Here is a 14,667-nt window from a genome sequence, read left to right on the forward strand (position 1 = left end):
AGAAAACACCCAAGCCTATGTTTAAAAAAAAAAAAAAAGTGACAATGCCCTGAACAAAGACATTTACCTTCTTATGTGATTCTAAAATTTGAGGCCAAACAACAAAACTAGCACACAATGAGCTTTAATGAAAATGCAAAATATTCTCAAGAGTATTGTTGATCTTTGGCACTTCTAGAGCCAGAGAGGAGATGATGATGATGATGATGATGATGATGATGATGATGATGATGATGATGATTAAAAAACATATGTATACTTCCCAAAACACAAGTCTCTGGGCAGTTTACCACAAAACAATAAAAGTAAAAAGGTTAAAACATTACAATTTTAAATTTTAAACAACGTTAAAACTATTAAAAACCAAACTATTGAAACAGTATCTAATTAAAAGCCTGGGTGAACAAATGTGTCTTGACTGCCTTTTTAAAAGTTGTAAGAGATTGGGAGGCTCTTATTTCAGCAGGGAACACATTCCAAAGCCTGGGGACAGCAACAGATAAGGCCTGTTACCTAGTAGCCACCAGAAGAGCTGGTGGCAACAGCAGATGGACCTCTCCTGATGATTTCAATGGGCAGTGTGGCTCATAGTAAATATGTTCTCTTAAATACCCAGGGCCTAAGCTTTTAAGGCTTTATAGGTTATAACCAAAAACTTGTATTTTGTCCAGAAACATATCGGCAGGCAGTGTATATCTTTAAAGATAGGAGTGATATGGTCACTCCAAGATGACTCAGAGACTGGATGCCGCATTCTGGACTAACTGAAGTTTCCGGACTACGTAAAAAGGCAGCCCCACATACAGCACATTGCAGTAGTCAAGTCTGGAGGTTACCAGCAGATGTACTACTGTTCTGAGGTCATTTATCTCAAGAAACGGGTGCAGCTGGCGTATCAGCCAAAGCTGATAAAAGGCACCTCTGGCCACTGCCTCAACCTGGGACACCAGGGAAAGCTTTGTGTCCAGAAGCACCCCCAGACTGTGCACCTGTTCCTTCTGGGGAAGTGTGACCCCATTCAGAACTGGCAGATCAAAATCATCTCCCGAGTTCCGACTCCACACAATAAGTACCTCTGTCTTATCTGGATTCAGTCTCAGTGTGTTATCTCTCATCCAGCCCATTACCATCTCTGCAAAGCAGTGCCTCCCACCCCCAACCCCCTCAGATGCTCCAGAAGGATACTATGGTCAATAGTATCAAAAGCCACCAAGAGGTCCAAAAAGGACGAAAAGAGTCACAATTCCTCTGTCAATTCCCAATGGAGATCATCCATCAGGCCGACCAAGCCCACCTGAAAGCCAGTCTGCAGTGGGTCTAGATCAGTGTTCCCTCTAATTTCTAATCTCCAGTGAGCAGAAAGAGTTTTGTTCTTGGTGGCACTATCAAGGCAGTGCGTGCACCCCATCCCCGGGGAATAATTTTTTAAAAATTTCTCCCAGCCCCCGATATAACTAATGCAAACATTTTAAACTTCTTTTTACACCACCTCCGGTCTTTCTGGGCTGCTGGGGGGGGGGCACCACCCATCCTCCTCCCTCCCTCCTCCTCTGGAGGCCAGTAGATTCGGCGGTATTATTATTATTATTATTATTATTATTATTATTATTATTATTATTATTATTAAAAAACAAAAAAACCCACACAGTTAGAACCCCGAACCAGCTCTGAGCCAGTTTGAGGTTCTCACTTCCTTATCCAGCAGGTGTCCTGCACCTTTCAGCTCAGCAGGGATCAGGTGACCTGAGGACCACATGCTGCTTTTGCCCACAGGGCAAAAAGGTTGATACCCATTAAGCCTACCAACTTTAGACTGTGTAAGCACAGCTTCCTGTGGCTGGTCTCTGCCTGTGATTATGTCCTTCCTCTGGAAATTCACCAAGGGGCTATTGTGATTTTAACCTATTGCTATTTGCTTCAAGTCTTTGGGATTGGTTTGGTAGAGATCTAGGAATTAAGACTTCTCAAAATAGAAAAGATGGGCCAAGTCCATAGCATAGTGGTTAGAGTGTTGGACTAGGACCAAGACCACCCGAGTTCAAATCCCCATTCAGCCATGAAACACACTGGGTGACTCTGGGCCCGTCATACATGACTCAGCCTAACCTACCTCACAGGATCATTGTGAGGAGAAAAATAACCATGTAACCTCTGAGCTCCTTGGAGGAAGAGCGGGATAGAAGTGTAAATAAATAAATAAATAAATAACTTGACTCAGGAATCTGTAGGGGGAGAAGATCCCCCTTCAAGTAGTTCAACCAAAGTAGTTTGTATCCCATCCTTCCTTTAAACAGGATGACTCACATGGAGTTTGCTCTCTCTTTTTAAAATGATCCTGTGAGAGAGATTTTGCAGGCGGGGGGGGGGTTCTTTTCTTGTCTTTCAGGGCAGCTAACTCAGTGGTAGACTCTGAGTTATTAGGTCTGTGTAGCTGCTTTGCACACAGAAGGTCCAGGTTCTCAGTCCAGCACCTTCACTCTCTGTGGCCCCTCCTGCTCAGTGGAGGGGGCTGGCCCTTGCCCCCACGCAGCCCTCATTCACGCCAATCAGAGAATAAGCTTTCTGTGGAGTGGGGATGAAAGTTAACCGGTTCTTTTAACGTGGGAATGGTTCTTCCCTTTTTCTGGATCAAGGAGTTCAGGTTCTCCATTATTTGTGCTGGGAGAAAGGGCTATTCGCCCTCAGGCTAGGCTAGGCAATTTGGCCCTGGGATTGTGGACAAGGCTTGGTTTGTGCCTGCTGTGAGCTACAAAAAGGAAAGGTCTGCTCTTCTCTTCCTTCTTCCTACCACTGCCCTGAGCCAGTCACTGATCCGGGAGCCGCCACCTCAAAGTGCCCTGCATGGATCTGAAAATCAGAGCGCAGTTGCACCAGATTTGGTGCTTCAAATCTATATCAGGATGTACAAATGTACACAGTACACCTGTTGAGCATATGATGTGAATTCATACTGTGTGTTTATAAACAAGGAGCACAATCTTTCTATACTGGTATAGGCGACAGTCTTTTTTTGTGGGGCGGGAAAGCCTTTGGCAATTGTCTGCTGAGCTGCCCTCTTGTCGCAGAGGGGCTGAGCAGCAGCCAGAGGGCCTCGGACTACTACTGGCTGAACCATTCAGATGCAGTTTTGGGGGAAATCAAGCAGGGCAATTCTGGAGGTAGGCGAGAAATTGAGAAGGTTAGAGTTGTCACTTTTCTTGCATTTTACAGTTTGCACCACGCCTCTGCAAGCAACGTCCAGTGGAGGATGGGGAAGATGGCGGGGTGGGGGAGCCACCACCAGTCCTCCTCCCTCCACCCTCTTCTGGCTTCCTCCTTCCTCCGTTGTCCTCTGGCTGGAGCAGGTGGCAGCTCAGGCCCGGCCAGGTGGGCGAGGGAGGTGGCGACTGGTGAGAGGGGGAAATGGGGCAATGCTTCCTTTCCCTTCTGGGGAAATGGGGTGCAGGCAATTGGGTGGTGGTGGCAGGTGCAGCAGAGACTGTACACCCGCCAGAAATGGTTGTGTGGGGGCCTGGAGGTTGGTGCGTGCATGCACCTGAGAGTGAAGCCTGATCTAGATAATCAGTTTCATCCAACACTGCCTCGAGTTGGGAGGCCACCACCCTCTCAATCACCTTGCCCAACGACGCAAGGTTGGAGACAGGCCTATAGTTGCTTAACTCTGAGGGATCCAATACAAGCTTCTTCAAAAGAGGTCTAAAAATTGCTTCCTTAAGGCAAGGAGGCATCCTGCCCTCCCTCAGAGAAGCATTTGTGATCTCTACTAGGCCTTCCACAACAACCTCCCTGCCAGATAGTATAAGCCATGTTGGGCAAGGGTCAAGAGAACAGATGGTAGGCCACACTGCTCCAAGCAGCTTGTCCACATCCTCACAAGTCACAAACTGGAACTGATCCAGCCTGACCAAATAGGAGTCGTTGCTGGACACCTCCAATTCAGACACTGCAGTAATTGTGGGGTCTAAATTCAAATTGGCCTGAATACAAGAGATTTTATCCACACAAAAATCACTAAACATGTCACAGTGGGTAATAGATCGATCCAAGTTCTGATTCAAGGGAGGAAGGGAACTTACTAGCCCTCACAACCCTGAACAACTCTGCTGGATGTGAACTTGCAGATGCAATACGGGCTGAAAAGAATCGATTCTTTGCCGACCATATTGCCAGAGCATAGATCTTCAAATGTACTCTATGGTGTAATCTGTTGGATTAGAGTAGAGTCTTCCTCCACTTGCACTCCAGTCATCTACCTCACCGCTTCAGCCCCTGTAGTTCTTCCATATACCAAGGGGCCAATTCTGAAGCGGGTTGGAGAGGATGCTTAGGTGCAATCATGTCTACTGCCCTGGTGAGTTTGCTGGAGTATGAAGGCAGTGTGCGCGCACCTGCATTCAGAGTGGGGCCTTCCTGATTCAACCTGAGCGGGATCTAAAATTAACTGAGTGGACATCAGAAAACATGTGAGCATGTGCCCATGCCTTAGAGCGAACAGTGCTGCAGAGCCAACACTAAATCACTCCAAGGCTTCTTGGAACCCTACTGGATCCAATAACCTTGGAATATGACATATTATAATATACCTATGCTACAGGCATTTACTAGATAACTTAAGACTTTGTCTGAAAGCAAGAGATATGGTGACAGGCAGAAAGGCTCCACAGGAGGCTTGCATGGAGAAGGGCTGGGTTAGTGACGAGCTGCTCTCCTCTCACCCACCTTCAACTAGCAAGAAACCCACCTGAACACACACACACCTCACCCCATTTCTTCATCCAAACTGGGCACACATTTTCTTGTTTCATCCACAGCCACAAGGGCTTGAAGCTTGCTCATAAATGGAGCAGAACATTCAGCATCTCAGAATTCTGTGTGGAGAGGCAGACCTCTGTCGACAGAGTCCCAGGGAGAGAACCCACTGCAGGTGAAATGCGATTCCTGTCTGGGATGCCCTGCTTCCAGCAACCTTTTGCTCCCACAATAACTAATGTATCTACTGCTGGTGGTTGTTCTCCCAATTAGAAACTGGTGGGTTTATTGTCTCTCAGACCCTGGATGACACCAGAGAGCCCGGAGTCCTAGGAGCAGAGAAGGAGTGGGTTGCCAAATTCACCATTTGCTACAATGCACATCTGGTGTGGCTGCTGAGAAAGCCCCAAGGGCTAGCAACTCTAGTTTAATGAGCAATTAAGTTTTGAAAACGTTAACAGCTTACCTCCACTTTTTATGCCCTCAAAGGGATTTGTCAACTTTAACAAATTTTTGCCCACGGCCAAACAGGGACTTCCATTTCATAAGTTCTGAGCAACAGTCTCTAGATGCTTTCATGACAGGTTCTCCCTTGGCCAAACTTACCAGAGAAGGGGTAGCCGATACATTTCTCTTGGCTACAGAAAAAGCATCAAGACTAAGCCTTGCATATATTTTTTCTCACCACCATTTCACATTAGCAGCTCATTAAAGCTATACAAATAGCATTTTTATGGTTATGCATTTTCACAAATAAAAACTAAGCGGGATTCTGGGGAATTGCATATTAACTAATGATACCAATGAAACTGCCCTCCAAGTGAACTCTTCTCCAGTTCTCAGAGGCCCATGTTCTGAAAAATGCTAAACGAAGAGATAATGCTCAACTCTATACTCAGCATTTCTCTAATAAGGAGAAAAGCCAGTGGGGATTATCATGGCTACTGTGCTACATGACAAAACCAGGAAGGCAGCATGTTGCTTGTTCATTATTAAGTGGGGAGAGAGATACCATATTTAGGAAAACCACAGAGCTAAAGAAATTAGGGATGCTTGGAATACTGGGGAGGCCAGCTCTTCTCCACTCAACGGCTACTGTCAGTCGACACTCCTGCTGGCAGGGGTCAGGAGACACATCCAATTCATATTCAGGCAACAGAAAGGTACAACAGAACCTCACTTTTGTGACATCAGCTTGTTTGAAGCTGATGTAGGACAGTGTCTGGTTAGGTGAGATCTGGAACAGAATTCAAGAGACTGCATTGAACTCTCCTCTTCAAGGGTCTGGCGAGCGAAGACATTTCACCCAGGACTGTAGATGGTTTTCATCTGCCTGATACCCTCAGTGTTGCTTTTGATTTTTGTTTTCCCTTCTGCTTTTACAACATCTTGTGGATTTACATTTTAATATTTATTGATGGCTTTCTTGTAATCTGGTGAGCCGCCTTGAAAATAACTGTGTTGATAAGGTAGGAACAGAGAAAATACTGCAGTAGAGAATCTTCTTGCCCAGTTTAGCAGTGGTTCACAAATTCCTACCTTACCAATACAGTTATTTCTATGGTGGCTCACCAGATTACAACATGTTAAAATGTAAAATAATAAGATGTTTTAAAAGCAGGAGGTAAAAAGGCAAAGGGCAACAGGCAGATTAACAAAACATAGTAATCCTGGGTTAAAAGACCCAGGTTTAAAAACAAACAAAACCCAGTTACCACCTGACACCTAGAATTCTTAAGAGGGAACACCAGGGCCACAGTCTTGGGGAGACGGTCCTTCAAAAGATGCCCATTCCTTGTCCATAACACGCTCAACCTCAGCAGGTGGGGTAACCCAAGAACCTGCCTAGATGGCCACAAAGAACAGGCAAGTTCATTGAGGAGCAAACCATCCTCCAGTAAGCCTGACCCCAAGCCACAAAGAGCTTCAGAAACAAAGACCAGCACTTTGAATGGAGCCTGGAAGCACAGAGGGGACCAGCGAACCTGTTTCAGAAGCTCCAGAGGGAATGCTGTGTTGATATGCTTTAAATCAAGTTGATTTAAATAGCTTCACAGAAGGACAATTTTAATGATTTAAATCACAATTTAAATTACTAGTCAGAAAGATTCTCTTTAACCATCATTTTCTATGAAAGTACATTCTTGTTGTCTGATATAACCTTAATACATATTCTGGGATAGATGTAGGTTTCATGTTTAGAAGGCAGGTATCCAATATAATAAGCTGTGATTAATATTCATGATGGTATCTTTAACCCAGGTTCTTTATAAATTGCTTTAAAAATAAATTTAAATAAAATTTGATTTAAATAAAAAACCAATTTAAATTTTAAAAATCTGATTTTTAAAAAAATTACTGAGTTTTATCAACCCTGCCTGGGAGTGTCTTAAAGGCTAACAAAAGTATGTAGCAGAAGCTTTCTATTATCCTCATTTGGCAGGAAATCATGTATATGGGTACAGAGCAACAAAAAGCAAACAGGAAGTCGAGTGGCTATGAAATGCAAGCGAGTCTGTCCATTTGGACCCCACAGCTTATCGTGTGAGTGAGTGTGTGTGTGTGACAAGCCAACTGAGCAAAGTAGCACCTCATGCAACTGATAAAGTAGACTGACATACATGGGCACTGACGTTACCATAAACTGGTTCATCTTTAGGTTGCCACAAGACCCTTTGCAGTGCTCGTTCCACAACACTGACTCCCAAGAGGCAGGAGCCCACTGCCAAGAATGCCCAAGAGGATTGCTTCTTTAGACAAGCCTTCATAAGCGGTTTACTCAAGCATTTATATAAACTGCATAACCTGAACTCACCAGAAGCCAGGCAGAGACAAGGCAGAGACCAATCTTGACTGAAAAGTAGGATATACATATAATAAAATATAGACCCTTGGAAAGCTTCTAGCCAATTCCATATCCTGGACTGAACCAAGGCATCCGGCAAGAAGGAAGCAAACCACCAACGAACTCTATTTGTGGTGAGGGTAACTAAGCACAGAAAAACAGCACAGGAGAAGTTACACTCTGCAGCTGGAAGCTCGTCCTTTCCCTCTCCCAGTCCATGGTGGGAAGGTCCATTTCCATTGGACCAGGGGAGAAAACACGGAACCTCTGCCATTGCAACATGAACTGCTTGGCAAGGCAGTTCAAGCAGCCTCTGGAAACAGCCCCTGTGTACTGAGAGTTGCACAGCAGGATGCAAGGAAAGAAGGAAACACAAGACCAGTAGGTAACGTGGGCCCATTTAGCCCACGGTTGGTTCCTCTACTGACAGAACTGCAGCATTGCACTCTCTGAAGCACCCTTGCCTCTCCCAACCAAATGCTGGAAACCGACGCAGAGACTTTCAGCATGCAAAGCCCACGAAGCTGCGACCCTACCCAAACCAGAGAGCATGATCAGAGTGCCAGGGACCCAACCAAGAAGGTGGAGGTCCACGAGGGTGCCCTGCAGATCATCACACAGATGGACAGTATTGTATAAGTTGCCAGGAGTGCTATGAGAGACAGGTGTGATCAAAATATTTCAGTAGTCATAAGGGCGACTACAAAGGGCATTGCTTGAGCAGCTGCTGCTGCACCTGGAAGTCAGCTGCGACAGCCTTGCTCATGGCAACTGCTGAACATAGGAGCCACCGGAAGCTGCCTTATTCTGAGTCAGATCTTTGGTCCATCTAGCTCAGGGGTGCCTACACTGACTGGCTGCGGCTTCTCCAGGGTTTCAGGCAGGGGCCTTTCCCAGCCCTATCTGGAGGTGCTGCCCAGGACTGAATCTGGACCTTCTGCATGCAAAGCAGATGCTCTTCCACTGAGTAAGGTCTGCAGCTGCATGTGAGGGGCTGATTCTGTGGGAAAGACCCAAGCAATCAGCCCTGACAACACGACTGCAGGCCTTTAAAAATTATAACGGTGCTGAATTACCAACCCATGGAAAATATGCCGTTCTTACAGTGGAGATGTCACGTATAACAGGCACCACAGATTCACACCGCTGAGCATGAGACTTGGGTTCTAATCTTACTACAGTACCTGTATACACAAAACTTTCAACTTGGAACAAGTCAACCACTGACGGAGCCGAAAGGGATGAAATGCCGGCTCTCATTTGAACTCCAATTTCTACCATCTGTCTTACAACACTCCGGCCTGCCCTGAGAAAATGCAGGTGTTCTGGGTTGGGAAACATGCCAGCCTGGATGGAGATGTGCACAGCTCGACCTTGAGGGGGCTGTGCTTGCCTTAAGTTCACAGTTTCAGAGCACTCTGGCAGCTGGCACTATACCTGGATAACCAGGTGATGCTGGTAGCCCAGAATGGCTTTCGCCAGCTTCAGCTTGTGCTCCTGGAGAAAACAGGACTGACCTCAGCCACCTATGCACGGATGACATCCAGCTAACTGGATCGCTGTAAAAACTTCTGTTTCAAAAACCCCACCATGGAACTCACATACACACAAGTGGGTCACTCCAGTACCCTAATCCAATCAATCCTCTAACAAAAAGGGAGAGAAATTGACCAGAGCGCGCATGCACACATACGCACACACACCCATCTGTTACTAACTCTGTAAACTCTGGAACACAATCCAAGATGGTACAATGAGACAGGAAGGCTAAAGCAGAAGACAAAAAAGAAAATGACATATCCCAACAGGAAGCGAACAGCAAGAGGCAATGCAGCATGGTGGCTAGAGTACTGGATTTCGATGTGGCAATCCTAGATTCAAATCCTGGCTCAACTATAGGTATCTGGGTAGGCCCATGAATAAAATATTCCCCAATATCTTCTCCAACTGGAGCCTCTGGAATGGTAACAGGATGGCGGAGAGAGTCTACTGGATTATGCCCCCTGGAAGGGGGTCCCATTTGTCCACTGCTAACCCCTGCTAACTTGGCAAAGAGGCACCTTTTAACGTGGTGATTCTCTTTATTGAGCAGGGGGAGAGTAACTGGCCCTCTCCACACCCAGCACAGTACTTCCAGTGACTGTTGCAGGGGTCTGTCTTATGTTTCTTTTTAAACTGTGAGCCCTTTGGGGACAGGGATCCATCTTATGTATTTGCTAGTATTTTTCAGCCCGTTGTAATAACGGGCGCTAGGTTTTTTTACCCCCCAACCGGATTAAGGGCCAAAACGCCCACCCTCCCTCCCAGCTGCCTGATTTCTCCTCTGCGCTCCCCCCCATGATTAAGGGCCAAATTGGCCCATGTAAATGCCGCGGCCCGCCCGCCCTCCCAACTGCCGAGTCCTCCTTACCCTGGCCCGCATCAGTCGGGCGATGGAAGTCCTTAATTTGAGAGGGAGAGAGGAGCTCGCAAGCAGAGCTCCTCTCTCTGCAAAGCCTCTTCCCGAACTGGCACTTTGGGCGCAAAGGACACCTATTGCGTCCTTTGCGTCCATAGCGCCAGTTCGGGCAGAGCCTTTGCACAGAGAGGAGCTCTGTTTGCGAGCTCCTCTCTCCCTCTCAAATTAAGGACTTTCATCGCCCGACGGACGCGGGCTGGGATAAGGAGGACTCGGCAGTTGGGAGGGCGGTTGGCGGCAGCAGCAATTTTTTAAACAACGACAACGATTAGGGCAAAATGGCTGCCCGTGGGGCCGGGAGAGGAGGACTCGGGCAGCTGGGAGGGCGGGCGGGCAGCGGCCGCGGCGGGAATCAAGACTGGTGTCGGCGGTCGTGTCTCCCTTGGACTATTCTGGGCTTTGCGCAGGCCCAGAACAGCCCAGGGAGACACGGACGCAGATCCCCAACATACGAAAGGCACAGACACTCACTTAGCTCTTTATTATAGAGGATTATTTCTCTGTGTAAACCTCCCTGAGCCATTTTTGGAAGGGCGGTATAGAAATCGAACAAACAAACAAATCGAATAAACAAACACGACATGATCAAACCCTGTCTTCCACACGACGACCCAGCCCTTCCCTCCAGTCGAAAACCCAGACTCTGGGTTGGTTTGGCTCTCACCTAGGACTGTGTGACTGATCGTGCTTGTTCTTTAGCACGTCAGAGGCAGCAGTTTTGCTTTAGACACAAGGTAAAGTCAAGGTGAGCATTTTGTTTTCAAAGGAGAGCCCCAGTAGGCTTCCACAGGGTTTTTTCAGCTCACAGCCAGTCCCAGTCAATTTGTGTTACTGCCACCATAACAGATGTGGCATTCGTGGGTTTGTTAACCAAAATCATGATCAGTACTTAACGACTGGGGAGAATGTTACATCTCACCACTATAAAGTGGTAGCACTACCACTGGAGACTTTTAGTCACATGACTGAAATCGCATTCCCTTTTTCCCACAAAAGAAAAGCGATAAAGCAAATTAAGTAGTGGCTTACACACAAATTTTTCATCGCTGCAATCCACCATTTTAGAATAGACCAGTTGGCATATAGCCAAAGTTTATTAAAATAGAAGAAACACCAAAGCCATTCTGTTTCTCTCTCTCTCTCCCCCCACTCTCTCACACACTCACATAATATAACTCCAGCACTTTTGCAATCATAACCTTTCTTATCTCCTTCACTCCTCCAATCTAATGCAGAAGATGAATGTAAATTACAATGAAAACATTTCCAAACTCTTTGGTAAACAAATATTTCACAACAAGGTTTACAAATGATTTTGACTTGTTTAATATTCAGAATTCACAAGCAAAACATGTCCTATGATCCCTTCTACCTCATACTGCCACTTTCTCATGAAAATGAGTTAGACCAGGGGTACTCGAACGTGGGCACCCAGTGGCTGGGAAAGATTTGAGTTAGTCCACAACATCTGGGGACCCACATTTGAGAACCCCCGGATTAGCCACATTGACCCCTGGATTAAGCCACTTGTCCTCCACATTCATGGAGAACAAGGCTATTGCTGGCTGTTAGTTGCAATGGAAATCATGGATTTCCACATTTGGAGTCAGTCTGTCTCTGGACACCAGTTGCTGGGGAGCAAGAGCAGGGCAGAGCCATTGCCTTCAAGCCCTGCTTGCTGAGCTTCCCACTGGCTGGCCACTGTGGGAAGCAGGATGCTGGACCAGAAGGACCTTCTGTCTCATCTGGCAGAGTGGTTCTTATGTTCTCGGACAAAGCAGTTTGCTAAGGACCAGGATGGCCTAGTGAGTAACATACTAAGATACAGACCCAAAAGACCACAGTTCATATTTTGAACTCGCTACATGGTCTTTGACATTTCCTTGTCAAGTAGTACCAAAGCTCTGTTGTGGGGATTTATGTGGGGAAAGACGACTCAACGCTAATACAGCATACTATCCATAGCTTCAGACTAAACACAGTGCAGAGCCTGCCGGCATGTTGCCACACTTGAGATCCCCAAAACACAGACACACTTGCCCAACTCCAATCCTCTCCCAAGGATGCTCTTCCACTTTAGCTCCAGCTAAGATCCAATCCCTGGCATCTCCAGCCAAAAGGACCAGGCAGGAGGGGGATGAGAAATGACCTCTGCTTACAGCCTTGGAGACCTGCTGCAAATCAGACAATGCTGGGCTAAATGAGCCAGTTATTGGACTCAGGCTACGAATGCTTCCACTGGAAGCCTACACAGTTTCCCCCTAAACCTTAGATCCTGGCTTCTCCTCTCCAACTATTTTCTCACCACTGACACACACAAACAAGAATTCTTGCAAGTCTCACTCTACATAATCACCCAGCATTAAAATCTATATGCCACCCGTAAGCCAAAACTGAAGGAGTGAGTGAGTGTGGTTACCCACTCCAGCCACTGACAGAAAGAACAAAAGGATGGAGTAAAAGTTTGTTAAAATGTAACTAATCAACATATGGGAGTAACTTATGCGGCATAAGTATATTTTCTCACGGAATGCGCTATGGGAAATCTAGGCCTCAGTTGCCATCCCTACAGTGGAAATAACCACAACTACACCTCCCAGGTTTGAAAGGATGATGAATAAAGGAAGTCAGGATCAGAATGTCAGTAGCCATATTGGACTTGTAAACTGAGTGCAATTAAAATGCTTTGTTTTATTGGACCAACTAGTATTGAGAATATTGCAAGCTTCAGAAACTGTATTTTTGAACACTCTCCTTTCAGAGGAAAATAGATGATGAAAAGTTATATTAATCTTATAATGAGATACTGATTTGCTCAAGCTGAAAGGAAGCTTAACAGTACAATCCTACGTGTGTCTACTCAGTAGTAGGTCATAACATGTTCAACCGGGCTTACTTCCTTATGAATGGCAGCATCTATGATCCCAACTGAAGGCCGCCGTCACCCCACAGAGCTCAGTGAGGCTTCGCTCCAAGTAGACATGTATTGGATCAGGCTGCACGTACGCGTGAAGCTCACTCCGGGACTCTGATCACTTTCCTCTCAGCCGAACTCAGTTGTTCCCAAGGTTGGGTCCCCAGATGTTGGTGGACTACAAATCCAGGGGCGTAACTACTATTAGGCAAGGGGAGGCAGCTGCCTGGGGACCCCCATGCCTAGAGGGGCCCCCCAGAGGCAAGTCACATGACTATATATTGTGAAGTGTGTGTGTGTATCAGCGAGGGACCCAGTTTAAAATTTTGTCTCTGGGCCCACTCCAGCCTTGTTACGCCCCTGTACAAATCCCATCGGCCCCAGCTACCAAGCCTATCGTGGCTGGCATGATGGGGGCTCTGGCCCAACATCAACTGGGGGCCCCATGCTGGGAACCCCTGGTCGAGCCTACCTTGCAAGGCTATGGGGAGAACAACCGCCCCCCTTTATTCTCACGGCTGTCCCCCAGCAAAGCACCCATGTGGGCCACTGTGGGCACCTTCAAGCGAAGGCAGGATATGGAGGCAATGAGCCGAGTGCGGCACTGTCAGTGCCCCCCCGCCCCCGCAGGATCCAGCTCCCGACTCGCTGCAGGCTCCTCGGGGCGGGCTCTCCTGACCGCGGCTTCAGACTCCCTCTCTCTGAAGCTCCACACACGGCGAGGCGGCCACGTTAGCAGCACCTTTTTAATCCCAAGAGGCGACTAGTGTTATCCTGGAGAGAATCTCTCGATGTGGCCGCTCAGAGTCGACACCGACTTGACGGCACTTCATCAACCAACCAATTAGTGTTACTCGCCCCCCCCCCGCCCAACTCCCCCAGCGCTGAGCTCCGAGGGAGGGGAGAGGCCGGGAGAGGCCAGCCCAGCCCCCAGCCCGGCGCCGAAGCTGCCTCTGCGCTGCCGCCGCCGCCGCCCCTTCCTCCCGCCGGCCGGCCGACCTACCTGAGGCGCGGAGGCGGGGGCGCCAGGGCCGCCCGGGCAGAGACCGGGGCGCAGCGGCCTGGCCAGGCCCAGCAGGCGCCGCCGGACCCCGCTCCTCCTCCTCCTCCTCCTCCTCTTCCCCGCTCGGCGCAGCGGCGTCCTTTTCCTGCTGCTGCTGCTCCTCGCCCCGCCAGGCCTCCTCCGTCGGGGCCCGCGAGGAGGAGTGGGGCGGGCGGGCGGGCGGGCGGGGTCGCTTGCTGCGCGGCCCCCCTCCTCCGCCTGCCTGCCTCCCCTCCCGCTCGCTCTTCCTCGCCCGCCGCCGCCTCAGCCAGCCGCTCCCTCCGCCCTCTCTCGCTCCCTCCGCGGGCGCAAACACACGACACTCCGGAGCGCTTTCCGGCAAGACCGCAAAGCGCAGCCGCGCTCCCTCAACCCAACCCCACCCGGTGGGCCCAAAGAGGGTAGGTCGTTAGCGCGCAGCACACACCTCCGGTACTGGGTGGAAGCCCGGCCAAGCTGCCGAGAGGGAGACTGCGTCTCCCCTCAGTCGTTAAAAATAAACATTGCCCGAGGGATCCAGAAAGGGAAGGGAGCCGCCGCCATCGCCGCCCTCCTGGCAGGCTCAAGGGGCCTCTGAGGTGGTTGGTCGCTTGTGTTTGTGTGTGCGCGCGCATTAAAGCCCTAGTACGGGTAGCGCCCCCCTCCCTCCCTCCCGTGTC

General features: G+C 48.5%; 1 protein-coding gene across 3 annotated transcripts in view; it reads right to left on the minus strand.

Moving 5' to 3' along the window:
- Window positions 1–14,667, minus strand: part of RNF111 (ring finger protein 111) — a 38,298-nt gene that overhangs the window by 23,437 nt on the left and 194 nt on the right. The window contains exon 1 of one of the 3 annotated variants that reach the window (XM_053273026.1): window positions 14,436–14,583. The exons of 1 other annotated variant lie outside the window; for it this stretch is intronic. The gene's annotated coding sequence lies outside the window, so the exon portion shown is untranslated. Of the gene's footprint in view, window positions 1–13,969; window positions 14,388–14,435; window positions 14,584–14,667 lie in introns of those variants that run through there. One more of the 3 variants, XM_053273025.1, reaches the window with a different exon arrangement.

The sequence above is a fragment of the Hemicordylus capensis genome, chromosome 10, assembly GCF_027244095.1.
Source record: "Hemicordylus capensis ecotype Gifberg chromosome 10, rHemCap1.1.pri, whole genome shotgun sequence".
Taxonomy (NCBI): domain Eukaryota; kingdom Metazoa; phylum Chordata; class Lepidosauria; order Squamata; family Cordylidae; genus Hemicordylus; species Hemicordylus capensis.